This window comes from Canis lupus, chromosome 27 (genome assembly GCF_048164855.1).
Source record: "Canis lupus baileyi chromosome 27, mCanLup2.hap1, whole genome shotgun sequence".
NCBI lineage: Eukaryota > Metazoa > Chordata > Mammalia > Carnivora > Canidae > Canis > Canis lupus.
Window position 1 is genome coordinate 19,653,224 of NC_132864.1, and position 13,365 is coordinate 19,666,588.

Consider the following 13,365-nt stretch of genomic DNA (forward strand, 5'->3'; position numbering starts at 1 on the left):
ACTCTGCACTCAGCACAGAGCCCAACACAGGGCTCAATCTCACAACCTAGAGACCTGAGTTGAAACCAAGAGTCGGATGCTGAACCGACTAAGCCACTCGGGTGCCCCTGCGGTAACATTTAATAGATGAGGAGACTGAGACAGAGAGAGGTTAAGCAACTTGGTCAAGGCTGCAAAGCTAACAGGTAGTGGATCTGGGTTCAAGTCCAGACAGTTCGACCAAAGGGCTGCTATCCTGAATGGAATTAGAGGAGCGTTGGCCGAATAATGTGCAGGAATTTGGACTGGGCTCCCACGCCTGAAGCTTGGCCTAGATATTCAGACCTCGCTTGCTTTAATGCCCACGGGCCCACCACCCTGAGCTCTCGGATTTGCCGTGGTATGTCTTGAATTCGCCAAGCTGTGTTCTTCCAGTCTGGCTGCCTCCAGTCTCTAGCCCAAGCTTCTGGGATTTTCCGGCTTCTTTGCAGTGTACTAACTGGCCTCGTGGAGGTGACCTCTGGTCTCCATACATATTCTCTACCCTGGGGTGCTGGGGCCCATCCTCTGGTCTGCTCCCAGGCTGTCTGAGCCAGCAGGGAGCACCCTCATTTTTACCCCAAGTACGGTGGCTTCCCCAGGACAGCTCCTGGTTTCCAGGAGTGGAGTCAGCCTCACGGAGGCTGCTGGGCAGCTGGCAGGCGCTCACCGCCACGCCGTGAGTTCATGGCCCCCAGCGGCCGTGCTGTGTGGGTTATTCAAGATCTTTAATATTGCCCCCCCCACTCAGGTTGTAAACTCCGTGTCTTAGCAGCTCCTGGATCTGGGGCAAGTGCTTTCATTTCTCAGTTCTACTGTGCTGATCTGTAAAAGGGGAATGCGGTGCTCCCTTCCCCGGGTTCCTGGATGGCAGAGTCAGGCCACGCCTGATGAGGGGTGAACCCAGCTTCCCGGCGGTGCTCGGTAACTTAGCTCCTGGGGTCCTGCTGGCCCAGTCTCAGCTTTAAAGTGGGTCTGTCCATGCTCTTGCTTCCCGGGTCTTGAACCTGAAAGGTGGAGGTGGAGCGTCTTTGATACCGGACAACCACAGCCTCCCGACTCTAAACCCCGGCCCGGTGTAATGGTGAGGACGCAGGTCCTGGATGCTCTGGGGGCTCGCCCAGCTCAGCTGCTGAAGGAGGACAAGCCACCGCCGTCTCTGGGCAGCTGTCGGGGAGGGATTGCAGACGAAGGCCCCGGGGGCCAGGCAGGCTGTGGGAGTGGGCAAGGCCAGGCCTGTGGATTCAGACGCTGTGGAGGGCAAAGGCGCGGGCATAGGGCATGGGGATGAGGTGGGTCGTCCCTTAAGTGAGGCCGGTCCCAGCAGCCCAGGGTGTCTCCTGGCAACCTCTTGAAGAGAAGAGAGGTAGCAATGAACACCAATTAAGCTCTTACCATGTACCAGACTCTCTATGTATTATCTTACATATTTTTTATGACATGTTTCAAGGAAGGCATTTCGATCTCCATTTTATAGAGGAGGAGATTAAGGCCCAGAGAGGGAAGTGAACTTGCCCAAAGATCACACAGCTGGGAGGCAGCAGAGCCAGGATTCAACCCCAGGCCTGACCACCCATAGAGGTGTCTCCAGTTCCTCGAGAAATGCCAACTGTTCACCCATCTTGGGGTAATGAGGTATCTTCAACGTGCGCAGCCCCTCGGCCTGACCCCCCCCTCCTCAGCCCCCAACCACTCCCTGGGCTGGCTCCTCCTTGTCTGGCAGCCTCTGGTTTAAATATCATCCTTTAGGAAGGGAGGCCTTCCGTGACCCCCTGGCTGAACAGGCCACACCTGTCAGCACTGTTCTCTCTCAACCGGCTACTCACTGCGTCACAAATCATAATCACTTATTAACTTTTTGTTTGCTTCCTTATCTAAACAAGGGCTCTACTTTCAAGGAACTCACATTTAAATGGAGAAGAAAGGCACCGAACTTAAGAAACAAATAGCTGTCCAGGAGGGTGGTAAGTACTGAGAAGAAAATAAAACAAGGCAGCAGGCTAGACAGTGACAGAGAAGAGAAGGGCACTTTAGATGGGGAGGTCAGGGAAGGCCTCTCTGAGGAGGTGATGTTTCCTATAAGATCTGAAAGTTGAGAAGGAGTTGTAAGAAAATCCAAGGAAAATGTGCTTCAGGCAGAGGAAACAGCACATGCAAATGGCCTGGGGTAGGAATACGTTTGGTGTGTTCAAGAGATGAGAAGAAAGCCAAGTGGCTGGAGCTTGATGGTTTGGAGGTGGGTGACAGGATGAGAAAAAGCCAGGGCCAGATCATACAAGGCCTTCGAGGCTGAGATAAGGAGTTGTTTCATTGCTTATGACTAGACTATGAGCTCCACCAGGGTAGTAACGTCGTCTGTCTCATTCACTGATGAATCCCTTGGCACATGGCAGGCACTCAGTAAATATTGGCTGAATCAATGAACGAATGTGCTACCGCCCTGCCTCCTATACTCTCGACGCATTCGCTGTATGTTTTCTGAGCGTCTCTCTCCCCTAAGCCTTCCTGGCTTCCCTTTGGTGTCCTGTTCATCCCAGGCGCTAGCTTTGAGAATGCGCCTCAACCATGTGATATTATCCACTCCCGGTCTTGGGGGTCCCCCTTCAAGGAGAGCTGCGCCTCATAGCACATTTCAGAGAGCTCCCTGTCCGCACCACCCCCCCGCCCAAGCTTTATGACTTCCCCTGGTGGGATTTCAGGCCTGTTGTGTGTCTGTACTCGTACATGTGTGTACACAGTTCAAGGTCCTGGTACCGTCTCGGATCAGCGCAAGAAGGCCACCCCAACCCACCAGCTGTTAGGAAACTCGGTCACATCAATAATTCTTATGCCTTGCTCTACACCGGTGCCTGGGGGGAGCAGCAAGTTAATTAGCTTTGCTAGAAAGGACCTGTGAAATGTTTGGAACTTGCAGCCTGAGAACCCTCTAAACTCAAGATGCAATTCTGCACGCCAGCCCCAGCCTGGGCTCGCTCAGCCGGGTCTTACACCTGTTCACGGTGTTGGGTGGTGTTTACAAACAGTGGACACTCGTGAGTCAGCAGGAGGACAGGAACGGGGATACACCTGACCCCCCTGCCCGTGCTGTCTGAATTGTTGCAGAGTTAACTTAATGATGAAACAATCACCATACATTCTCCTTCTCTGGGGAGTGCAAATGGCTTTATAAACACCAGGCCTAGGGCGAGCCAGGGAGGAAGGAGGCGGGAGGTTTACCTTGGGTGGGGAGTGAGCGTTCAGTCCATTAAGGGGAGTCTAAGAGCAGAAGTTAATGGTCCCCCCAGGCCTGGAAGTTAATTCGGCCTTGAAAATAGTTCTCAAAATCCATTTGCCAACCACTCTGCCCACACTGATCTCCAAGCCCTGCCTGCAGCTCCCCAGCATCGCTCATCATTTGCTCGGTCTGACTTACTCCAAGATGCCTGGGAAGTCACTGACCTTGGACTCCAAGAGCGGAACACATTCCTTCCAGATGCGACACAGGGCCAGGACTGGGGTGAAGCAGGTGAGGCACTTGCCTCTGACCCAACATTTAAGTGGTTGCCAAAAAACTCAGTAATCAAGATAAAATATTGAATGCAATATAGTAAAAATTAAGGCTAATGAAAAACATCCATGAGGAATAAGTATATCAACACTTATAGTAAAGACAGGGATCTTCTCCTCACTCACTTGACTCCTGCTCCCCCTTAAATGACCTTGACCCCCATTCCCATGACCCTGACCCTCACTCACACATCTTCGACCCTCAGTTGCACGACCCTGATGCTCACTTATCTCGCTCTGGTCCCAGCCCTGATGCAAGATGATCTTGGGCGGTCCATAAGTGAACATTTTACATTTTAATACTTAGGTACATTTTTTTTTTAATCATGGCAAGGGACCCCAGCTTTCCATTTGTGGTAGAGAGATGACATTTTTCTTTTGAAATACATTAATTTTGATAAATAAAGAACCAAGTTCATTTAAGGAAATTTAGTGAGTAAGTAGCACAGGTAGCCAGTGGATGTGGCCAAGACCCTGGCCGGACCATTAACTTCTGCTCTGAGACTCCCTTTAGGTAAAGGCTCCCCCTGTGACCCCACGGAAGGCAGGACCAGGTTAACTTCTGTTCCTTCTTGTATGAAGGTGACTTCTAACCTAAAGCAGGTACTTAACGAGAAGAGCACAGGGCTTATCAGAAGTGTGGCTTTGACAGTCATTGAACCTCCCTGAGCCCCAAGCCCCAAGCTCTTTGCCTCTCAGGTGGGGATTACCATACCCATAGAGAGCAGTGGGGTTTATAGGAGATGATTAGAATGTACTGAGCAGATATTAGCAGGACCGCATGAAGACTTTAGTGGGCCCTTTCCCCTACAAAAAAATACTAAAAATTATATTTGATGACTGTGGTTATAAAGATGAATACAATCCAGCCTCGGTTATATTCACCTTTCCACCAGAGTGGTCAAGGTATGCATCTTGCTGGGACACCTGGGTGGCTAAGCGGTTGAGCATCTGCCTTCAACTCAGGGCGTGATCCTGGGATCTGGGATCGAGTCCCACATTGGGCTCCTTGCAGGGAGCCTGCTTCTCCCTCTGCCTGTGTCTCCGCCTCTTCTTTCTCTGTGTCTCTCATGAATAAATAAAAATAAATAAAATCTTAAGAAAAAAAAAGCTATGCATCTTGCTTATTGTAAGAGGTGAAATGTTTTTGTGGGTTCCTAAATGTATCACGGCCACAGGCAGTGTGCTTGCTGTGCCCATCGGAGAAGCTGGCCCTGAGCATTGTGGGTGAGCATTTATGAACGCAACACTTTAATCTTTATAACATCACCAGGCAGTCATTATTAGCTCCAGGTTATCTACGAGCAAAAGAAGGCCCAGAGAGGTTTGGCAACTTGCTCGAGGACACACAGCCCGTGAGTAGCCGGGCAGGGATTTGAACCCTGATCCACCTGCCCCTGGAGTCCTCCCTCCTGCCACACCCAGGACATGAAATAATCTGGAGAGCTGCCAACCCCTGGGTGATTATGTGCCTTGGTAAGGGAAACTGTGATTAGGTGCAGAGCTAGCTCTGACAAGGTCTGTAAGGTGCAAGCCATGAGTAGGAGGGCTCCAGCGTCCTTGCCTGCTAATCTGGTAGGGGCTGGGTGACATAAATACTCAGGCTGGTTGTTTGAGAGTCTGTGGGCTGTTAGACTGCCGTCCACAGACAGCACGATGTCCTCAGAGCCTCTAAGATGCTCAGCACCAAACTCCAGCAGAGCAGGGAGCTATTTCCTCCACGCTTCTGTGGTCTTGAAAAGGACAAAGAGAAAGAGAGATAAAGAACTTTGGATGCAGACCAAAGCCACTCGGGTTTTTAGCTGTGTGTCCCCGTGCAGGCTTCTCAACGAGGAGGGCCTGACAAGTGTCACCTGAACAAGGGGTCAGGGCCATTCTGTTCCATGCACGCGACACTGCAATTTTAAACAATTGTGGCTGGAGACAAAGATCCTCCCTGGGAAGGAAAATCCAACCGAGTATGCAGTTTCCAGCTCCGGCGCTTCTTGAATTATACATGGGCAAAACCCCCTTGAAGGCTGCTTTTTAAGCCGTGAGGGGAAGGCATATAATTTTGGTCTCTGGCATTCTGCTAGAACACTTGCTGAAAATGGGGCCCCTCCCATAGCCAAGTGGCGTTTGCCTCAAAACCAAACGGGGGACGTCTGACGCCTCAAATAGCTTCAAGCTGCCAGGAGAAAGGATGCTGAGCTTACCGCAGTCTTGTCTCCTTAGGGCTAGAAGGCACAGGAGCCTGGACTTGCGGCCCTCGGTGGCCCTGACCTGGTGGTGGCAGCCCTCGCACGGGCCCCAGTGCCACTCTGCCCCTTCCTGGCTGGGAAGAGGGAGCAGTGCTGTCTCCATCTGGAAAGGGAGGCAGGGACAAGAGAAGCCATCTGGGAGACGGGAGGTCCAGGTTCAGATGGCCCTAATGCCACGAGGGGACTGGAGGGAACAGTGCCATTTCTGGCTCCTTTTAGTAAAGGGGTTGGTGGCTGCCAAATGCTACCCGCAAGAAGGGGCTCCTCCATACTCTTCTCTCCCCAAGTTTGCACGAGGACAGTGGGCAAGAGCATTCTAAGATCCCACGTCAGCCGGGGTCATTTGGGTCAGTGGTGGCCAAGGGTGCAGGCCTTGGTGACCATCATAGCATGGAAGAGTACCTTGTAACTTACCAACCGTGTGACCCTGAGGGAGTCACTGCACCTCTCGGGCCCTCAGTTTTTCCATCTGTAGAATGGGCTGACCGCCTACTCCACACTGCTGCGGTGGAAAGCCTTGAGCACAGCCACTGGGCAGATTTTAAGCACTCAAAATCCGGTAGCTATGATGATTAGTGCACCTTGAAGATAAGGAAGTGACACGTGATATTAGCGTCCATTGGTGAGGAAGCGGGTGTGCGGACATGCACGCGTGCACAGGTGTGAGTATACATGCCCTTGAATGTGTGTGTACGTGTGCGTGCGTCTGTGCATGTGCACACGCTCCAACCTAAAGGTCGAAGAAGAGCATTCTCTGCCCTAGATGTGGAAATCTGAGAAGGGCAAATACTTCATTATTTAGATTCAAAAGCTACTCATTAGGCGAGACCAGAGCACTTAGAAAGCCAAGCTGACCTGCAAGTGTGAAATGTTATTATAAGTAATGACAATGATTACTGGATGAGGGTGTGAGCAGAGAGAGGAAAGCCTGAGAGGTTAATGTCCATTAACTACCAGAAATTAGGAGATTGCACTTCTGCAGATGCTTCCAGGCTCAACCTAACGGTCTGTTTATTTACCTCGCGGGGAGCTCTTAGCACATCAAAAAGGTATTTAAAACACAACCCCCCCAACAATTAGCTTTAGGAAGAAGAGTAAATATGGATGCAATTTATCACTCCGAGAGCCCTGCTATCAGAGACAGATGCCGTCAGTTAAATAAAACAGACCCTAAGACCCGCCAGAAAGATCAACCCAGAAGCAATTGGCTAATTTGCTGATCGGCAGTGGACAGTAGGCCCTTGGTGACACACATGCGCCATTCATATCTTTCTGCTAATTCCTATAACCTGAGTTATATGTTCTGTTCTTTTTTTTTTTTTTTCACCCAGCGGGAAAAGAAAGACTGAAGAATGAGTTGATGTGATTTCAATGGCTTTGCCCATCCTTAATTGAAAAATGTAAAATGTAACCGAGGGACATTCAACCCTGAAAGAGCCACAGGACTGGGGCTTTGCTGGAGGGGACCAGCCATCCCAGTTCACCTGGGACCCTGAGGTTCCCCAGGATGTAGGGCCTTTGGTGCGCAATTCCAGGCAAACAGGGATGGTTGGTCCCCCTACTGAGGCTCCCTCCCCCAGAGGCGTCCCAAGGGCAGGCAAGTGACAGCCAACCCCAGCTGAGAGCAACAGTGGGTAAAAGTTGGCTTGCACCTAGCCTTGCCAAAATCTTACCTCCCACCCCCAATATGGCAAAACAGACTGTGATCCCATTAGCAGCAAGCCTGCGGGGTCATGTGCACCCCGGGTGCCCCGGGTGGGAGCCTCACCAACCCAGGTCAGTGTCCAGGGAGATAGATCTCTGATAGGCGGTCGTGCAAGGGGCAGGAGGCTGATCTTGTACAGACTGTTTCCACGTCGCAGGGACCCCCCCCACACACACACTTATGGAAGACTGCGGAGCCCCTGCTACACTCGGCAGATCTCAGAACCCCTGCCCCTTCCTCAGGCTATGTCCCGAATGTGCTGGAAACTGGGGCCGTGCGCTGGAGGAAATGCACAGAAGGTTACCCCTTGGGCTGTCACCACTGCCTCTGAGACTCCTCCGGACACACATCTCGGTGCTGGGGCGCCTGTGTGTGCATTTCCTGACATATTTACGGACTCTCAGTTTGCCAACCTTTGGGGCATTAATGCAAGAACGATTTTTCATCCTAATCTGCTGTAATGACATGTTTTATTATACGATTTCAGCTGTTTCCATCCCTTTCGCTGTGCATGTTTTATGTATTTTAACTAATGCTTTAATTTTAGTGCAGCGTGCCCTCAGGTGATCTCACAAAGGCTGACTTTGTGGAACCGACGGGGAGTCCCAGCACTGGCCGTGGAGGGCTCGAGCTGCACAGTCCAGCTCTGCGGCCAGGGGAGGCAGTCCGAATGCGGGGCAGGAAGCAGGTACTGTCGAGGGTGGGCTGGGGAGAGGGGGACAGGGCTCAGGGCCGGGGCCTGGCATGCAGACGAGGGCTCCTGGCCCATTTAGCCTTGGAATTCTGGCATCCTGACACCTCCTCCCTGCTGAACAAAGCCAGATAGTTGGGCACCCTACCAAGATGGCAGCTTGGATCTTTGGGTAGGCGGGGTCTTAGGAGGCAGGGGGTCTCAGTGTGGCCCCCAAAGAGCCTGGGGTTTGGAATGCCCTCTGCTTAGTTCCAAACACCAGCTCTGCCAGATGCTGTGATAGTTGTTTGATTCTGAGGAAGTCCGTTAGACCCTCTACTAGGCCTCAGTCTCCTCATCTGGAAAATGGGGCTGGGAAAGCGTAGTTTGCATAAGAGATAGGATTCCCCAACCTAGCAGTAAGGGAGTGAGGCTGAATGCCTGAAGTCCATGTCCAGTGGCAGAGAGAAAGGCCAAGGCCCCACCCAGACCTTCCAGACTTGGGCACCAGTGTACCCCCATGTAGCTCATTTAGAGCCTTTGGCAGTGGGGGCTGAGGGAACATGCCTCTGTTTATTCACGCTTGCTATGTGCCAGACGAGCCCTGTGTTAAGCATTGTCCTTCATCATCCCATTTAATTCCCCAGCGGATGTCCATTATAAGATTATAACCCCATTTTGTAGGGGGAAATAGAAACCCAGAAAGGTGAAGACATTTACCAAAGACCACACGGCAAGCAAATGTTTAATGTCTGTGTCTGTGATTTTATTTTATTTTATTTTATTATTATTATTTTTTTAAGATTTTATTTATTTATTCATGAGATACACAGAGAGAGGGAGAAAGAAGAATAGATACAGGCAGAGGGAGAAGCAGGCTCCATGTAGGGAGCCTGACGTGGGGCTCGATCCAGGGACTCCAGGATCATGCTCTCGGCCAAAGGCAGGAGCTAAACCACTGAGCTACCCAGGGATCCCTGTGTCTGATTTTAATCAGAATATCCTGCAGCCTCCCTGCCTGGAGGAAGTGGAGAGTCGCTCACTGGGGACTGTAGGGCATGGAGAACAAATGGAAAGGAACAGTCCAATGGAAGAGCTGAGAAGCCCTTTGGTTGTCAGGCCCCCAACATCCCCTTCAGCCTGAAATAATCATCTCTGTTCCTAACCCAAGATAGAGTATGGGGAAAAGCCTGATCTTTGACATCTGCCTTTTTCCTTCTCCATTTTCATCCAAATCCTACTCCATACCCACAGCCTAACCTGTACCTTCCTGCCTCTGTGTCTCTGCATGTGCTATTCCTCTGAGCAGAAATGTCACTTCTTGGGGGCGCCTGGGTGGCCCAGTCAGTTAAGTGTCTGACTCTTGATATCGACTCAGGTCATGATCTCTGGGTTGTGAGATCAAGCCCCAAGTTGGGCTCTACACTCAGCACAGAATCTGCTTGAAATACCTTCTCCTTCTCCCTCTGCCCCTTCTCCTCCTCATGTGCACTCTCTTTAAATAAATGAACAAAATTTAAAGAAAAAGAAAGTCACTTCTTTCTCTTCCACATCCTCTTTTTGAAAACTCCTATTCATCCTGCAAAGCCCAGGTCCTCAGCACTGAGGCCCTTGTCCTGTTAGACTCTCCCACTAGTGGCTTATTTGCCGACTTAATTGTTGCACCACCCAGTGTGGAAAGTTAGTAGAAAGTCTGTTGGTCAGAAAAGTCTCAGCTGTCTCCCTCACCCCACCTGGGTGACAATCAGCCAATGTGTTTCAGACCCTGGCAATGTGCTACCACATGCCACTGTTTCATTCTCACTGGAACCCCAGGAGATGGGCATCTTCATTCCTATTTTCTTTTTTTTTTTTTTTTTAAGGTTTTATTTACTTATTCATGAGAAACACAGAGAGGCAGAGACACAGGCAGAAGGAGAAGCAGGCTCCCTGCAGGGACCCCGATGCACAACTTGATCCCGTGGCTTCAGGATCATTCCCTGAGCCAAAGGCAGATACTTAACCACTGAGCCACCCAGACATCCCCTCATTCCTATTTTCTAAACCATGGGGGAAGCAAACCACAGCCCCAGGGCCAGCTATCTACTTTTGTAAATAAAGTTGTGTTGGATGCAGCTACACTTCTTCATTTATGAATAACCATTGTCTTACACGTGCTGCAGCAAAAAATCTGAACAGCTGCCACGGAGACCGGATGGCCTGCAAAGGTATTTACCATCTGACCCTCTGCAGAAAGCGTGTGCCAGCCAGCCCCTGTAAATGGAGAGGAAGGCTGGAGGTTCAGAGAGGCTTAGCAACCTGCCACAGTTAACTCAGCCAGCCCTGGGGGTCAAATCAGACTTCAAGGTGGGTGCTCTTTCTATGCCCAGAAGCTTTGTTCCAGGTGCCCTTCCCTGCTCTGCATCAGGCCCCTGGGGAGGCTCCCTCCCACCTGGCTTGGGGGCCTGAGTGCAGCAGCCAGGTCAGCCTGGCTCAGACGTGGCCACTTAAGGCCACTGGGGCCCAGAATAAAGGCTGTGAGCTGGGAAGTTTTTGGTTTTTGCTTTTTAAAGAATGAAAATGCACTTTATAAAGAATCTTACTTCACCTACCCATCTCATTTTCCAAATACTTACAAATAAGCCCGTGGTGCAAAGCCAGGCCATCCTCGCTCAACTGCTTGGCTGTTCTGGGTTTCAGAGGCGCGCCGCATCCAGCCAGGCTTGCAAGACGCAGGGCCTTCTCCCTGTCTTGAGACCGCCCCTCATTGCAGGAGACAAAACCCCTGCCCACATCCCACTGCCAGGCTCCTCTCTTGTCCCCCACCCCCAGCCTGCACCCACCTTCCCCACCTCAACCCCCCAGCATCTCTGGGGATCTGCGTCCCCACCCACCCAGGCCTGCGAGTTTTATTTCAAGCTGAGATACAATTACAGATCATGTCCCCCCCCCACCCACTGACTTTTCTTTTTAATAAAGCTGTTTGTGTCTCTACCCCCCTCTCTTCTGCATTCCTCCCATCTGAGCCTTTCCCTTTCCCCCTCCTCTAGGAAATGTCTTGGATTCTCTCACTGGGGTGTAATGGTTAAATTGCTACCAGCTGATTAAACAGCAGAAGCCCAAGCTGTAATCCTCGGCGCTCAGGAACCCAGGGAGGCAGAGGCGAGGGCCCTGACCCGCGGCCTGCTGACCCCCCTGCGACGTGCCGACCTCGCTTTGCTCCATTCATTCGTCCCAGGCCGCCTACTAGAATCCTTGGGGAGGAGGAGGGGGAGAGGAGGCATGGATGCCTACACCAGCCCTGGCCCACCCCCCCAGGAATGTCGGCCTGCCCCCATCCCTGTCCCTCCCCTGCCTACACACACACACACACACACACACACACACACACACACACAGGCTCTTTCTCATTCTCTGCAGAATGAAGACCAGATGAAGGAGATAGCCCCTTGCCCCGCCCCCCTCCTCCTGGGAAACCTTCCTCCCACACCTGCCCCCACAGAGGGAAGGATCAGGAAGACGGAGAAGTCTGAGATCAGAGAGGGGTCTGCAGGAGGGGAAAGGAGGGCCTTGGGGGATGGGCAGCCTTAGGTTTGACCCTGACTCCGACAGACAGTCGGGATCACGGAGTCAGGACTGCCCTTCTTTGAACTTTGATTCTAGCCTGTTTGAGCCCTGTTTGGAGGCTGGGGCGACAGCCTCGCAAGGTGGCTACGAGGATGCGCCGAGCACATCCCTGTTGCGCAGCCCGGCACGGAGCAAGTGTCATCACCAACGGTCTGTGCCGAGGGCTGGTGTCCCCCGCAATCGGGGTAACCTTCAAACACAGCCACGTCTGTGGCCCATGTACCCTTGGGCTGCGGTCTGTCCTCTCTAACCCTCAGCTCTCCCCGCCCCCCCCACCCCGCAAACTGCCATCGTCGCGATGGCCCCACGCGACACCCCACGTGCCAGGCTCCTGCCAGCGGTGGCTCTCCAGTCGTGAGAGACGTGGCTGTCAATTCAGGCTCTGGATAGAGAATAGCGAGGGGGCAGGGTGCCTCTCTGGGAAAGTTTATTTCCATGGAAAGAACAGTTCAGACGAGTGGAGAGTCTGGCCTTGATTCATCCTCCCCCACACTTAGCCAGAAGTGGGAGAGAAGAGCCTGTCCATGCCGAGAGCTGGCCCTGGGGGGGGGACGGGCCGCTAGCCACCCGCCCGAGTCCGCTGCTCTTGGAAGCAGCCCTTCTCTTTCCCCAGGGGAAAAAGCCTCTGTATTAATCAGAGTTCTCTAGAGAAACAAAACCAAAGAAACATATATAATTGTATCCATCTAGATAGTTTTGTATAATTTAGATTTTATATAGATATCCTCTATCTGACATATATTGGAGATATATGGTATAGACAAATAGACACTTAGATATAGATACACAGTATATGATACAGATACCACGTATACCTATCTCTGTCTCTCTCCATCTGTCTACCTATTGGGAAGGAGAGGGAGAAAAAGAACGGTATTATAAGAAATTGGCTCATGCAGTTACGGAGGCTGAGAAGTCCCACGATCTGCTATCTGCAAGCGGGAGAGCTGGAGGTGTAGCTCCAGTCCAAGGGCAGGAGAACACGGATGCTTCCCACTCTCCCCGGTTTTTTGTTCCCTTCTTATATGGGGTGGGGAGTGGGGAGGTGAATGAGGCCCACCCACATGGGGGAGGGGAGGGCCACCTGCTTTACTGCGGCTCCCCATTCAAATGCTAATCTCATCCTTAAACACCCTCGCAGACACACCCAGAAGTAATGTCGAACCAAACATCTGGGCATCCAGTGGCCCTGTCAAGTTGACACACAAAATTAAATGCTGTCGCAGCCCCCAAGAGGTGTAGGAGAGGGCAGAGGGGAGATCAGGTCCGTTTCTATGTAGTGCCCCCCCCACCAGGTTCGTGTGCCCCAGAACCTCAGAATGTGACCCCATTTGATATCACGATGCATCCAATGACAGTGTCCTTAGAAGACACAGCCACAAGGCCATGTGAAGGGAGAGGCAGAGACCGCAGTGAAGATCCACGGGCCAGGGCCACCTGGGGCCACCAGATGCTGGGAGACACAAGGAAGGATTTTTCCCTTAGAGCGTTCAGGGAAGCGCCGCACTGCCAACACCTTGAATTTGAACTTGGGGCCTCCAGAACTGTGCAGGAAACGACTGTTGTTATTCTAGTTATCC

The 13,365-nt window shown here is 51.9% G+C and overlaps 1 long non-coding RNA gene across 1 annotated transcript; it reads right to left on the minus strand.

The window, feature by feature from the left end:
• Positions 1-5,873: 5,873 nt before the first annotated feature.
• On the minus strand, positions 5,874-10,963 carry LOC140618979 (uncharacterized). Its single transcript, XR_012018952.1, has 3 exons — positions 10,795-10,963; positions 6,219-6,385; positions 5,874-5,907 (listed from the first exon to the last, which is right to left on the minus strand). It is a non-coding gene; the product is annotated as an uncharacterized lncRNA (long non-coding RNA).
• Positions 10,964-13,365: the final 2,402 nt, after the last annotated feature.